The following is a 13,167-nucleotide window of genomic DNA, read 5'->3' as shown; positions in this document are numbered from 1 at the left end:
GAGGAGGACATAGAAGGCCGACATAAGATATATTCTCAAATTATTGTTAAATTTATAATTATGCATGTGCACATGCATGCACATGCATGCAGATGCTTTTATTCTTATACCTAGAGGATTTGTGTATCTTATACATATTTCTTAGAATTTTTGTAAGGTTTTATTTCTTGTATCAGTATCTTAAGCCTCTTCTTGCAATAACCTCTTAACTTGTGTTGGTTGTTTATTAAATTCTTTCACCTTACTAAAATGTGTTTCTTATTAGGACTTCAAGGTTTTGCGTAAAAAAATTAAGAATATTGGTATTTTTGGAATTTATGAAGTATTTATTGGTCTTTTTAGAACTTTTAAGGTTTTGCACAGAAAATTAAGAATATTGGTCTTTTTGAAATTTAATAAGTTTTATTAAACCTTTTTTTAAAATTTTGATTAAAGCAACAAAATTTTTAATTCCACTAGAGATAACTTCAAGATCAATACTTGGCTAAGCACACTGCATGTTTCAAAACTACTCTTCTCCTAGTTACACAAAAGAAGTGCTTGTTCTATGTTATATCTCATTTGGTGGTTTATCGTCTCATTAATTTACTTAGCAGGTGAGATCTTTTTCAATGTTGGGTGCAGGCAACAAAACTACTTGAGTAAATTATTTTCTTGGATGATTACCTCAAAGATATTGCTCTCATATAATTTATTTAAACCAACCCTTTTTTTGTATTGGTTTTTAGAAATTGATGTTTTTGAATTACTTTATAGCCTCAAATTATTATTACATTTATAATTACACATATGCACCCGCACACACAAGCTTTTATTCTAATACCCAGAGGATTTGTGTATCTTATACATATTTCTTATAATTTTTCTAAGGTTTTATTTGTTGTATCATTATCGTAAGCCTCTTCTTGCAATAATCCCCTAAGGTTTTTGAAATTGTATTATGTGCATGTTGTTTATTAAATTCTTTCACCTTTCTAAAATGTGATCCTTATTTACCTTAAGACTTTGAGGTTTTATGTAAAAAATTAAGAATATTGGTATTTTTGAAATTAAAGAAGTATTTATTACTCTTTTTAGGACTTCTAAGGCTTTGCATAGAAATTAAGAATATTGGTCTTTTTAGAATTTATTGAACCTTTTTTAAATCTTGATGGTTTGTCGTTCATGGTTTGGAAGACCTCCGTAGGAAATTTCTAATAGTTACATTAAGTTTATGGAAAAAGGAATATTCTCTAATTCCATCCATAAATTAAACCCTCTATTCTTCATGAACTTACCAGCTTTTCTATTTGTCTTTCTTTCCACTTGTACTAGTTCTGGAAATGGCACTACTCCCACCTAGGTTTGTGTGTTTTGCAAAGGGACATGTAAGATAGGATGATCTTGGACCACTCTTACCTAGCTTGGTGGCTGTTGAGGTTCATATCTTAAGGGTGTTTCATGTGTGGAGTGCTTTTAGAGCCTTCCAACCACAATGTATGGCTTTCTTTAGGTACCCACCTTTTGTAAGCAAAAGCCTATGGTTTTCTACCATGCTATTTGGCAACGTTTTGAGGATGAGTATTCTTTTTCATTGGACTCTAAGGATGGAGGGTAAAAAACTGTCACTATGGTGAAAGGTGCAGGTGCTACCCAGTGAATCTTCATCACAGTAAGGTTCATAGGCTTGTGTTCTATTAGAGAGAGAATGACTTGAGATCCCTACTACCCCAATGCAGCCTCGTGGGAAATCTGAATGAATGTGGAAATTGTTACTGCTTTTCCAGCTTCTTCCCAAAAGGATTTCTTTAGCTATAGTTCCTTCATGGAGATCATGAAGAATGTGGACTCGAACATGTTATCTTCAATACTGAAGGTTAGCTCTTACATGTACCCATACACAAAGTTACCTTCTTGAACCATGCACTTGTGCAGTGGTGGGAGTGACTGGGCCTACCTAATGAGGTCCAAGTCTCATAGGACATTAGACTGTGACGTGCACGCCACTATCAATAAATCCTAATTTTTTCTCAAACTCCTTGCCTGATTGGAATTGAAGCCAGAGTTTGGCTAGTTTGACCTCGAAACTGTCTTCATTGGCCTAAGAGGTTACAATCGATTGCCCTTTTAAGCTTTGTAAGTTTGGCTTCATGCTCTTTCGCTAAGTCGAACAAAGCCTTTTGGAACAAGCAGCGCAGTTGTCAAGGATTCGAATGAGGAAAGATATGGTTTTCAAGAAAGAGTTCAATTGAAGTGGAGAAGGGTTGGAGGAGTCCCCTTTCCGTCATTCGTTGCACGACAAAATGGCGCACACTATCGTCGCTTTGCGAGGCGTTGCTAGTATGCATCCGTGCCTCCATGATCCATCCGCATACCTCTCCTTTTCATTGGAAAACTGCCTCTGTGATCCATCCGACATGGCTCTCCCTTTTCAACCTCCCAATGGCTTCCTCTCAGTGTATTCAACAAATAGATCATCTGTAAAATAAGTAGAAGGTTATTAACTCTCGATTTCCTAGTAGGAAACGGAGTCGGTTCCAGTTCCAGTTCCTCCCCATCAGTTTGCTCCATTGCAAGGGCGTATGATCGGAGATGGCCGTGCTAGAGTCTGTGGAAACGCTCAGAGGATGAGGGACCCATGATGCTTGTTGACCGAGGAACACTCTGTCTCAATATTGGAAGAAGAAGAAGAAGTGATAACCCCCGGACATACTTATTTGAGCCTGCAATATCTTAAGCCTCTTCTTGCAATAACCTCGTATTGTGTGTAGGTTGTTTATTAGATTCTTTCACCTTACGAAAATGTGGTTCTTTTTAGGACTATTAAGGCTTTTTTTTTGTGTGCATAAAAGAATAAGGTCTTTTTAAGGTTTTGTAGAGAAAATAAAGAATATTGGTCTTTTTAAAATTTAGCAAGTATTTATTAAGCAGGTTAGTAATAAAAGAAAATCTTGATTAAAGCCCCCAAAAAAAATATTTAAAAAAAAAGAAGAAGAAGAAAATAGAAAAGAACTTCAAGATCAAAACTTGCTAAGCACACTACAAGTTTCAAGACTACTCTTCTTCCCCGAGTTACACAAAAGGCAAGTGATTGTTCTACGTTACATCTCGTTTGGTGGTTTATCGTCCCGTTAATTCGTTGAGCAGGTGAGGTCTTTTTCTTATCCAAAAAAGGCTAGCAAGAAATCAGAAGCAACGAGTGAGGGGATACACGTGTAGAGGTCATGTGGGGTCTCATGGCTTTGTGTCTCCCTCTTAACGAAAATTTACTTATGCTCTTGTTAGAGATGACCAAGAGCATAAGTAAAGTTTGAATCAAGCCGTGACGCACATGCGCGTAGAAATCTCTCGGGCAGCGGGTGATCTATCTATCTATCCATTGATCCCATAAAGGGAAGCCGTGCGTGGGCTGGTATAAAAGGCGTGGGGTGAGCATCGGGAGGCTCGTACCATTCTCGGCCTCATGGCTGAGATGAAGTGCAGTATCTGTTCTTATCAGTTTAATATCTGATACGTAGCCCATCGGGCCACATGATATTAACCTAATTTCTTTCATGGGGGCAGCCCCCTTCCGGCAGCTTGCTGCCCGGGGGCTGCGCATGTCGCCTCTGTTTTGCACTGCCTCAGAGGCTCGGCGCACCCAAGATAATAATATAAAAACTCCAAACTGGAAGGAAGGTCCTCTGCCTGCGCGCGCGAAAGAAAGAGCGTGGGATTTTGGCAGAAGAGAGGGAGATCGGATGGAGGATATGATGATGATCGCTCTCTCGCACACGACAAAGAACGGAATGCCTCCACATACTCTGCCTCCTTCAAAAGCCCTGCGCTTCTCCCCGTCGTCGCAGATGATGCAGCAGCAGGCAGCCAGCGGAAGGTCCACTTCCCAATTGGGTACACTTCAATTCAAAATATCAATCCCCACTGACCCTTTGGTTGTTGAAGCAGCTTTTGAGTCTATGCAATAGCAATAATAGTCTCTATGGAGCTCCTGGTACTCTACTAAGTTCTGAGACTCCTCTTCTTCTGGTACTAAGGCATCTGGCCTTCTTGGTGATGCAGGTAGCGACAGTTTTCATAGGATTGATAAGACTCTACCTACCTTCACAAGCAATAGCCAACTGTATACTGTTAAGATTTTATATATGACAACCTTTCTCTCCACATGATGCAACCCCAAATCATCAAAGTAGCTTGTGTAACCAAGCTACCTCACATGCTGCCACCGCAGCTCCTCTGTACTCTACCTCGGTACTCGACAAGGCAGCTGTGGGCTACTTCTTACGGCTCCATGTCACATCAACACTCCCCAATGAAAACATAAATTCACTGGTAGATCTCTTGTCTAAGATGCTACCTGCCCAATCTGCATCTATGTACCCAAATAGCTCCAATGGTACACTTGCTGCATAAAACAATGTATAAATTCACTGGTAGATCTCTTGTCTAAGATGCTACCTGCCCAATCTACATCTATGTACCCAAATAGCTCCAATGTTGCTTGGCAACAGAGGTGACTCGCTCTCTGCGGCAGCCGCTTTCACACTTTCGGGTTTCGCAATGCCCGCCCATTATATGAGTCGGTCATAGGGCGGGTGAGATGCCCAAGAGGATTATCAGAGGAGATCTTTAGTACCATTGGAGTGAAGCAAGGATGCGCATTGTCTCCCACTCTTTTTGGCCTTTACATTCACGAGATTTCGGCCTTCATTGATAGAGGGGGAGGAGGTTTATCACTAACAGGCATCCTTTTTTCTATACTACTTAATGCTGATGACATTCTTCTTATTGTAGATTCTCCAAAGGCTCTCTAGAGGCATCTTGACACATTACATGACTTTTGTGCACAGCGGAATCTCACAGTAAACCTTGGGAAAACCAAGGTTATGGTCCTCAACACATCCCCTCTTTTCACATCCTGATTGAGTTTCACCTACATGGGCAGGCCAGTGGAGATTGCACACTCATATGTGTACTTGGGAGTCGCTTTTATAGGATTGATCTTCTAGATGAGTCATGCTGTAAAAGCTAGACTGTTGCGAGGGTATGCTTCTCTTGATCTCATGGCGAGACAATGCTTCTAGGCCCACTTCCAGGAGCCAAGGGCCAAGATGTGGCTATTTGACACCTTGGTCACTCTGGCATTGATGTATGGAGCACCCTTTTGGGCACTTGATCTTACAGCAACCAAATGGCCGAGGTTACAGAGGCCTCGGGCCATGATGCTCTCCTGTATGATATGCAGCAAACCATCGATTCCACACATGATATTATCCTCGCAGAGTTTGCTGCAGCACCCATGGTAGTAGAGGAGGCATTTTTCTCACTCATCACTCTTAACTGATTTCTCTTGCTCCGTATCTGTTATCCAGCTCACTGACTTGTCTTTGGAACTGTTTGTCTATTGCTGAGAACTGATTGAACTGAAGGAACTTGCATTTTCTCCTTGTGGGCTGCCACAGAAGATCACACAGATAGATGACCCTTCCTGCTTCCTGGTGGGCTGCTTGGAGGCTGCTAGAGCTGAGGGCTGCAATGCATCAAAGGTGTCATGAGTAGGGCTGGATCTACCCTTATACGGGGCCAGGACGAGGCAGTCAAGCAGGCCGACCAGTAGAGGACGACGCATGGGCTGGGCGGACTCCAAAAGTGCAAATTGCGGGCCATTTTGGGTTTTGCCCAAAACTGGGTGCACACTTGGCCATGCGAGTGCATCCCAAGCTTGGTGCAGACGGGCACGACACGACACTGCATGGTTTTGGGTCTTTGGTTCTGCACCTGTTCATAGTGCACATCCAAGTGCAGAATGCTGGTTGGTGGTGACAGACCAGCAACAATTTTCTTTCATTCACGGGATCGATAGACTACCTTCACAAGGAGAACGTATGTTAAGGTTTTCATTATATGTTTTGTGCTTTTCTTGTCGACGGTGCTTTGCTGCCTGTACCGGCAAGTACAGCCAGACGAGATCGCATACACGCCATTCAGAGGAGGATGGCTGTGGACAGAAATGGCCAATGTTAGTCATTGAAGCTTTGAAAAAATGGTAAGGTTGCAAGTAAGTACTCTTGCGAGGGAAAAGGATTGCACACTAAATCTCTCCAAATTTTCTCTGTTGGCCCAAACATATACCAAAGTGGAGGCATTCTTCACTCCGGTTCGCAGGCTTCAAACTTTCCCACATACACGGCTCTCCGGTTCTCCCAATACTCGAGGTTACTCTTTGATGGAGGAGCCTTACAGGACATCATCCAGGACCATGTGGTTGAGCAGCTGAAGCTGCTACGACGATGGACAACACTAGTGGCATGATCTTAGCCACTGTGATGATCAGAGGGAAGCGAAAGAAGTCAAAACTGATTTCGGGTTGCTGAGACGTTTAAGGATGCCTTGCTGGCTTTTGGGGATTGTTTGTTCAAGGTGGCACAATTGGATGAGGTGGATGCTATTCTAAGCAACCCATTGTTGAATGCTCACGTAGGTGTGGTCTACCACAATGACATTCCAGGATAGTTCCAGCCAATAGAACCAAAGATAAAGATGATAAGGATGTACAGACGTCGCTTCACCCTTGGAAGCATGGTCAAAATCTCGATGGATGATCGAGTGCATTCTTTTTGGTGGCCACTCTTGGCAAATGTGCATGAGCTTCAAGGATTTCATGGGCCTACTGTGCTCGATCGATGTTTTGTGGAGCACTGTGCCCGAGAAACCAATCCTTTTGATGCAACGGAGGAGGGTCGGGTGGTTTGCATGACCCCTATTGAGCAAGCTTTGTTAAAGAAGCTCAAATTTCTTATGTCAATTGCTCCCGTCTTTGTGTTTTACCGGATTTGGAAGAATCCTTCACGATTCTCTGCAATGCTAGTGGAGGAGGAATTGGGGCAGTGTGATAGCAGCATGGACACCCTGTTGCCCATGAGAGTTGGAAGCTCCGTGGTGTTGAGATCCGGTATTCCAAGTACAATCAGGGTGGTTTGGTTCGGTGTGTTGCATCATGAATCACATAAATATTTTCTTAGTCAGTCGTCCCAGCTTGATTTATCTCCTTGCCAACTTTGGTTGTTGGCACTTTCTTTGTTACTTCATCTTTGAGATTCATTGTGTGTGGGTAAGGAGAATGTGGTTTTTGCTGAGTCAAAGGCCACATAATTTTGGCCGGGTGCTTTATAGGAGAAACCGCATGATGTTTGTGTCAGGACACCATGGTGAGGGCCATATGTTGGAGAAGTTGTCGTGTGAAAGTAGCTGACAAGCTTCATCCATCGTCAGTTCCAAAGTTGCCATGGGGGGTATTTTTATGGACATTATAGTTGGGTTACCAACTTGGAGACTCTAGAATGATTGTATTCTTATGGTCATCATGATCGGTTGAGTAATCATACACACCTTATTCCATGCAAATCATCATGATCGGTTGAGTAATCATACACACCTTATTCCTTGCAAATCACATGCGAATGTTCAAGAGGTGGCTAGGCTTTTCATTATGGAGGTGTTACATTGAGTTCCGAAAAAAGATAGTCCATTGGGAGGATTTTGGAGGGCCTTGTTATATGGTTTAGGTATGAAGTAAGTTACAGTTCAATATTTCTTCCTTCCCCAAAGTGACAGGTAGATAGAAACACCATAATCTCAACATTGAGGTGTTAATGTAGGGAGCATGAGAAGAAATTTTACTATTGGTGGAGTATGCCATCAACGACACGATGCACGCATCGATGAAGAAGATAGAGGAAAATTTAAAACTCATCCGCGGCTTGGGCAATTTTTGTGAGAGAGACCGTGAGAAACAACCCTCTCTAGTTAGCTTACTGAGGAAGGAGAATTGAAAGATATTTCTAGCTTGGGCGTTGCCGTGAGAAACAACCCTCTCTAGTTTGCTTACTGAGGAAGGAGAATTGAAATATATTTCTAGCTTCGGCGTTGCAACAACTCTCGTGTGCTTCCAAAGCCTTTAACAAACCTAATTTTAGAGTGTAGAGCATGGTAATGGTATTATTTGTGTCTCTATGGCCTCAAGAGTGTCACTGCCATTTTGTGTGTCTCTATGGTCTGAAGAGTGGAGCAGGTAGCCTCTATCTATGCACCCAGCCTCTATCTATGCACCCACTCAAGCGTTATTGTGGGTCTACTCCTAAAGGTGCTAGAGGGAGGTAAGTCTTTCACGTGCACCCCGCAATGGCGTACATAGTGACACACTAGATCATTAGTGCAACGTTTGTGTAGTAGTAATACATTTTTAAGGAATATTTATCGTACGTGGTGACCCCATAGAGGTCAGTCTACAGTCAGTCATCTTAACTCACTTGGAGAACCCCATTAGATAAGTGCATGTAGCAGTCAACCATAGGTTAGGTTTGCATCAGAAGCAGTAGCAAGCATGATTGGATTGCTTATGGGCTAGCCAAAGGCTAGCCCAAGGCTATAGTTAGGGTTAGGCAACTTGTCTAAGGGCTGTTTACAACCTTGGACAGCATGTCGGGCCAGCCGACAAGCATTTGGAGCAAGTATGCTCCAGTTGACCAACATATACAACATGCCGACAGCATGTCTTGAGCATATGCAGCAGTCGGCTAGCCAATACTGTGTTCTCTACTTTCTCTTCTCTCTCTCTTGTTTGTGAATGAATGCTAAGGATCTCACTGGTCGGTTGGCCAATTGAAAGATTTGAAGAAACAAGAAGATCTCTCTCTCTCTCTCTTTCTATCTTTCTCTTTGCTCATGCTCTCTCTCTCTCTCTATAATATATATATATATATATATATATATATATATTATATTATATTATATTATATCCTTCTCATTTCTCAACACAGTACACTTAACTCATGTTATTCGTATAGATCCTTTGAGTCTACAAACTTAACACTACCTTATTCATCTACACAATACACAACATGTCAATTCTTTATTGCTTTGTATGACATTTTGAGTACAAACATTGTTGAAACTATCAATGATATCTTATTGATATTGCAAAACCCCAACATGCATTGCTCTTGTCCTCTCTCTCTCTGTTTTCATATGTAAAATAAGATCATGACATAATCATAACAATTGTTAAACCCAATCACTTGAATATTCATAAACAAATATGTTCATTGCACTACAATGGCACCTTCATCAAGACATCCTCCACAACATCCTCTTCAAGATCAATACAAACAATGTTCATACCTAACTTGTGCACTACCATAGTACAATCTCCACATCCTGCATAAATCTCTACTATCACTTACCCTTCTTGTTGAGAAATGTGGTACCAAAGAGCACAAGGAATTGGTAGGGAATGAGTTGAGTAGCCAAGAAAGTGCCAAGCCTAGCATGAAGCCACACGAGCAAAGGGATATATCCCACATTGATGTACAAGCCCAAGGGTGTACCTCCTCATATAAAATGGGGTCATTTCAAGCAATGAAATCATATCACTTGCACACATCTCAAGCCTCTTTACGAGTACAAGTCTTAATCTTATAATGTGATTGTGCTTGAGATTATTGCACACACTCAGCATCATGAGTAAACTTAGATTACATCCACCTTAGATTAATCATATTAATCATGTTTAATTAGTGCAGTATTAGGCTTGATTAGGTAGATGTTTTGCTAGAAAGAGAGCTTGATCCATGGATTTCAACATGGGATCACAGCCATCCCTCTCCCCATAACTTCTCATTAGCTAATCTTTGCATAATTAGTGCTAATTTTATCATCAAGTTCACTAATAATCATCTTATTCTTTTTTCCCTTTTGTGGCCTAGATTTTCCAAGCTCCATTCTACTCATTCCCTTATCCATTTCTCAAGCCCTTCAAGCCATAGCTCCCCCACATCAAGGTAACCTCACATCCTGGAGGATTGAAGAAAACTAGGTCGGCACTGCGCAAAATCGTTGCTTTTTTTACAGATTGGTTATTTGAGCCATTCAATGAGTGCGCATCAAATTAGGACAAGCCCTCTTAGGATCTTGCAACCCATTACCCAAGCACTCGACAGGTCGAATCTTGTTAGCATTGGTGCGGTAGAGCGACACGAAGAGAAGCAGATAAAAAGACGAGTTGAGCAAGCTCATTCTGCATTTTTCGTGTAATATTAGCTGGATTTCTTGCTTCAAGAACCTTTATTACATTCATGGTAAGGAATCTATGCTAAAAGCCCTCTAAACTTCAAGCTATCCGAGCTCAAATTTTCCCTCCACCTCATTACATTGCTAATCATCACACAATTAAGCATGCTTAATATCTATCATTAATTAATTAGTAAAAATTAGGTTAATTGGGTCTCAAAATTGAAAGCTTTAGATTTCTTTTGGATTAGGGAACATCCATTTGCATTCTAATCCACTAATATCCTCCGTCATTGCATAATCTTGCACTTTGCATGATTTCACTAGTTTTTGGCTAACCAAACATATCAAGCTTAATCACTTCTTTCCTTACATCTTAATCATTGCACTTAAACTTGAAAATAATTCTTTGCATGCTTAATCTTGTAAGAGAGTACAGACACTGCCATAGAGACCTGCCACCACAAGCTCATGGTGGTAAGATCCTCTTATGGCATCAAACATTGGAAAGTTCATTGGGGAAGGGTCACATATCCTCGGGCCAATCAAGCAAAACATGAAGGCACAAAGTACAATCCTAAGCATGTCTAAAGCACAAGTGCATGAGATGACCACAACACACAGGATGGCATCCACACTAAATACATCAAAGACACATAAGGAAATCACAAACCAAACATCAAGTGGCAACAAGAAGAACTACATCCACACCAAAGAAACTATCAAAGAGCCAAGAGTCAAGCCAAATTGCAAAGACCAAGAGCCAAGAAGCAGTCAAAAAAGTGAAGAAGGTAACAACATTAACATAAAGAACAAAGAAAGGAACAAGGATCTTCATCAAGCAAAACCAAGGAGATCTCAAGCTAGCAGAAGCACTAAGCAACATCGAGCTACCAACCACTACCCTAGCCATCTGTTGTAAAAGAGGGGTCACCATATGAGTAGACACCCATCTTATCATCTTGTTTGTTGTGTGTATCTACCCAACCACCTGAGAGTAGCCAGTTGAGGACCCAGGGGGGGTAATGATTGTTGAGCACCCAGGGGAGGTAATGATTGTTGTAACCCTACTCTTAGAAGAGACCTAAAGAGGGGTCACCATATGAGTAGACACCCATCTTATCATCTTGTTTGTTGTGTGTATCTACCCAACCACCTGAGAGTAGCCAGTTGAGCACCCAGGGGGGGTAATGATTGTTGTAACCCTACTTTTAGAAGAGACCTCAAGACCTCATAGATAAAAAGATGCAGGGGAGAAGGAAGCTTGAGCTCTTGCAAGCACACACACACTCACACAAAACCTAGAAGAGAGGTTGAAAATTGTTCTTCTTCTTCTTCAACAAACGAGATAAAGTGACTAACACACATACTAGAGTATATACAAGTGGTCCATAATGTGAACACACTAAAGTGGAGTGGACAGGTGTGGACTAGTCAGTGTAGTCTAGCTGTAGAATCTCTGGCGAAGATATGTCGATGCTAGCTACCAAACTCGCCAGTGATGTAAATGTCGCGAGAACGGTCACGCACGTGCCTCGTGAGAGTGTCAGCTCATGTTGAGCTTGACATCTCAACACTCCCCCCCTCAAGCAGCTCAACTCTAGCTTGTGAACTCTGAGCATATCTTGAAATCTACGGAGCTTCTTAGCTCCCAAGGCCTTCGTGAAGATGTCAGCGACTTGATCTTGTGTGCTTATGTAGGCAAAGTCGATGTTGCTTGTTGCCAAGACTCTCTCCCTGATGAAGTGGTAGTGTACCTCAATGTGTTTCGTCCACGCATGGAAAATTAGGTTTTCTATTGTAAACTGTATACTGTTAAGATTGTCAAAATATATGACAACCTTTCTCTCCGCATGCAACCCCAAATCAACAAGTAACGTGCATACAAGGCAACTATGGGTTGCTTCTTGCTTATCCATGTCACAATAGCACTCCCCAAATAAAAACATAAACCCACTGGTAGATCTCCTATCTGTAATACTGCCAACCCAATCTGCATCTGTGTACCCATATAGCTCTAATGGTACACCTGCTACATAAAACAATGCATGATAAATAGTGGTCCTCAAATACCAAAGTGTGCATGGCACACTATCAAGATGTGGTTTATGCAAAACCTACATAAGCCATCAATGTAACTCAAATCTGGCCTACTAATTGTGACATAGATCAAACTCCCCACAATCTTCCTATACATATAGTGGGGTCACTCCAACACATAACTTACATTCGCACTGAGCTTGCCATTTTGATCTAATGGAACTGAGATTGGTTTACAACTAGCCATCCCATACTTGGTCAACATGTACAATACATATTGTCTCTGTGATAGCCAAATACCATCAGGTGTGCGAACGACCTCACTGCCCAAAAAGTAGTGCAAATCTCCCAAATCCTTCATGTCAAACTTCCTTTTGAGAAGACTTTTCACATGCTCAATCTCTTCCAAGTTGTCACCCCAACAATAAGATCATCTACATAGATGGTGATGATCACAATACCCTTATCACTCTTGCGCACATACAAAGAGTGATCTGCATCTGCCATATGAAAACCAATAGTGACAAGATACTCATCAATCTTGTCATGCCGCTCGTGGAGCTTGCTTTAGCCCATACAAGGCCTTACAAAGCTTACATACATACTCTGGGGTTACCTGTATCCTCAACACCAGGTGCCTGATCCTTTCTTCTTGCAAGTCACCATGCAAGAACACATTTTTTACATCCATCTTATGTAAAAACTAGCCTTTAGTTGTAGCCACCGCAATCATAGTTGCCATCTTTGCAATTGGGGCAAACATCTCCTCATAATCAATCCCATGTGTCTACACATGTCCTTTGGCTACCAATATAGCCTTATACTTGCTTATGCTACCATCATTGGTCATGACACAACCCTATGTCCCAATTCATCAACAATTATCTCAAAACATCCATCTCCCATGCACCAAACAAAAACAATCCAAAGGGTAGAACCGCTCAAGAAGCAGTTAAGCAAACACTTCAATGTTTCTATTATCATGGACCTCACAAGTGGCAGACTGCATAGTTTGGAATACTTCCATGCCCATAGTCACTGACACTTTGTAACCCATGTGTGAACAATGTGGCATTAATCACA

The 13,167-nt window shown here is 41.5% G+C and overlaps 2 protein-coding genes and 1 non-coding gene across 3 annotated transcripts in view; 2 read left to right on the top strand and 1 right to left on the bottom strand.

Annotated features, from left to right (window-relative positions):
• Positions 1-5,380, top strand: part of LOC147611460 (uncharacterized) — a 114,835-nt gene extending 109,455 nt beyond the window's left edge. Inside the window, exon 3 of the transcript XR_015263758.1 lies at positions 5,291-5,380. The gene's annotated coding sequence lies outside the window, so the exon portion shown is untranslated. The remainder of the gene's footprint in view (positions 1-5,290) is intronic.
• LOC147611459 (uncharacterized) overlaps positions 1-13,167 on the bottom strand; it is a 119,665-nt gene that overhangs the window by 66,738 nt on the left and 39,760 nt on the right. The window lies entirely within an intron of this gene.
• On the top strand, positions 3,427-3,624 carry LOC147611461 (U2 spliceosomal RNA). Its single transcript, XR_015263844.1, has one exon. It is a non-coding gene; the product is annotated as a U2 spliceosomal RNA (small nuclear RNA).

Source organism: Cibotium barometz, chromosome 47 (genome assembly GCF_041138505.1).
Source record: "Cibotium barometz isolate CiBa-2024 chromosome 47, ASM4113850v1, whole genome shotgun sequence".
NCBI lineage: Eukaryota > Viridiplantae > Streptophyta > Polypodiopsida > Cyatheales > Cibotiaceae > Cibotium > Cibotium barometz.
Note: the sequence above shows the minus strand (reverse complement) of the source record. Positions and strands in the feature narration are given on the sequence as shown.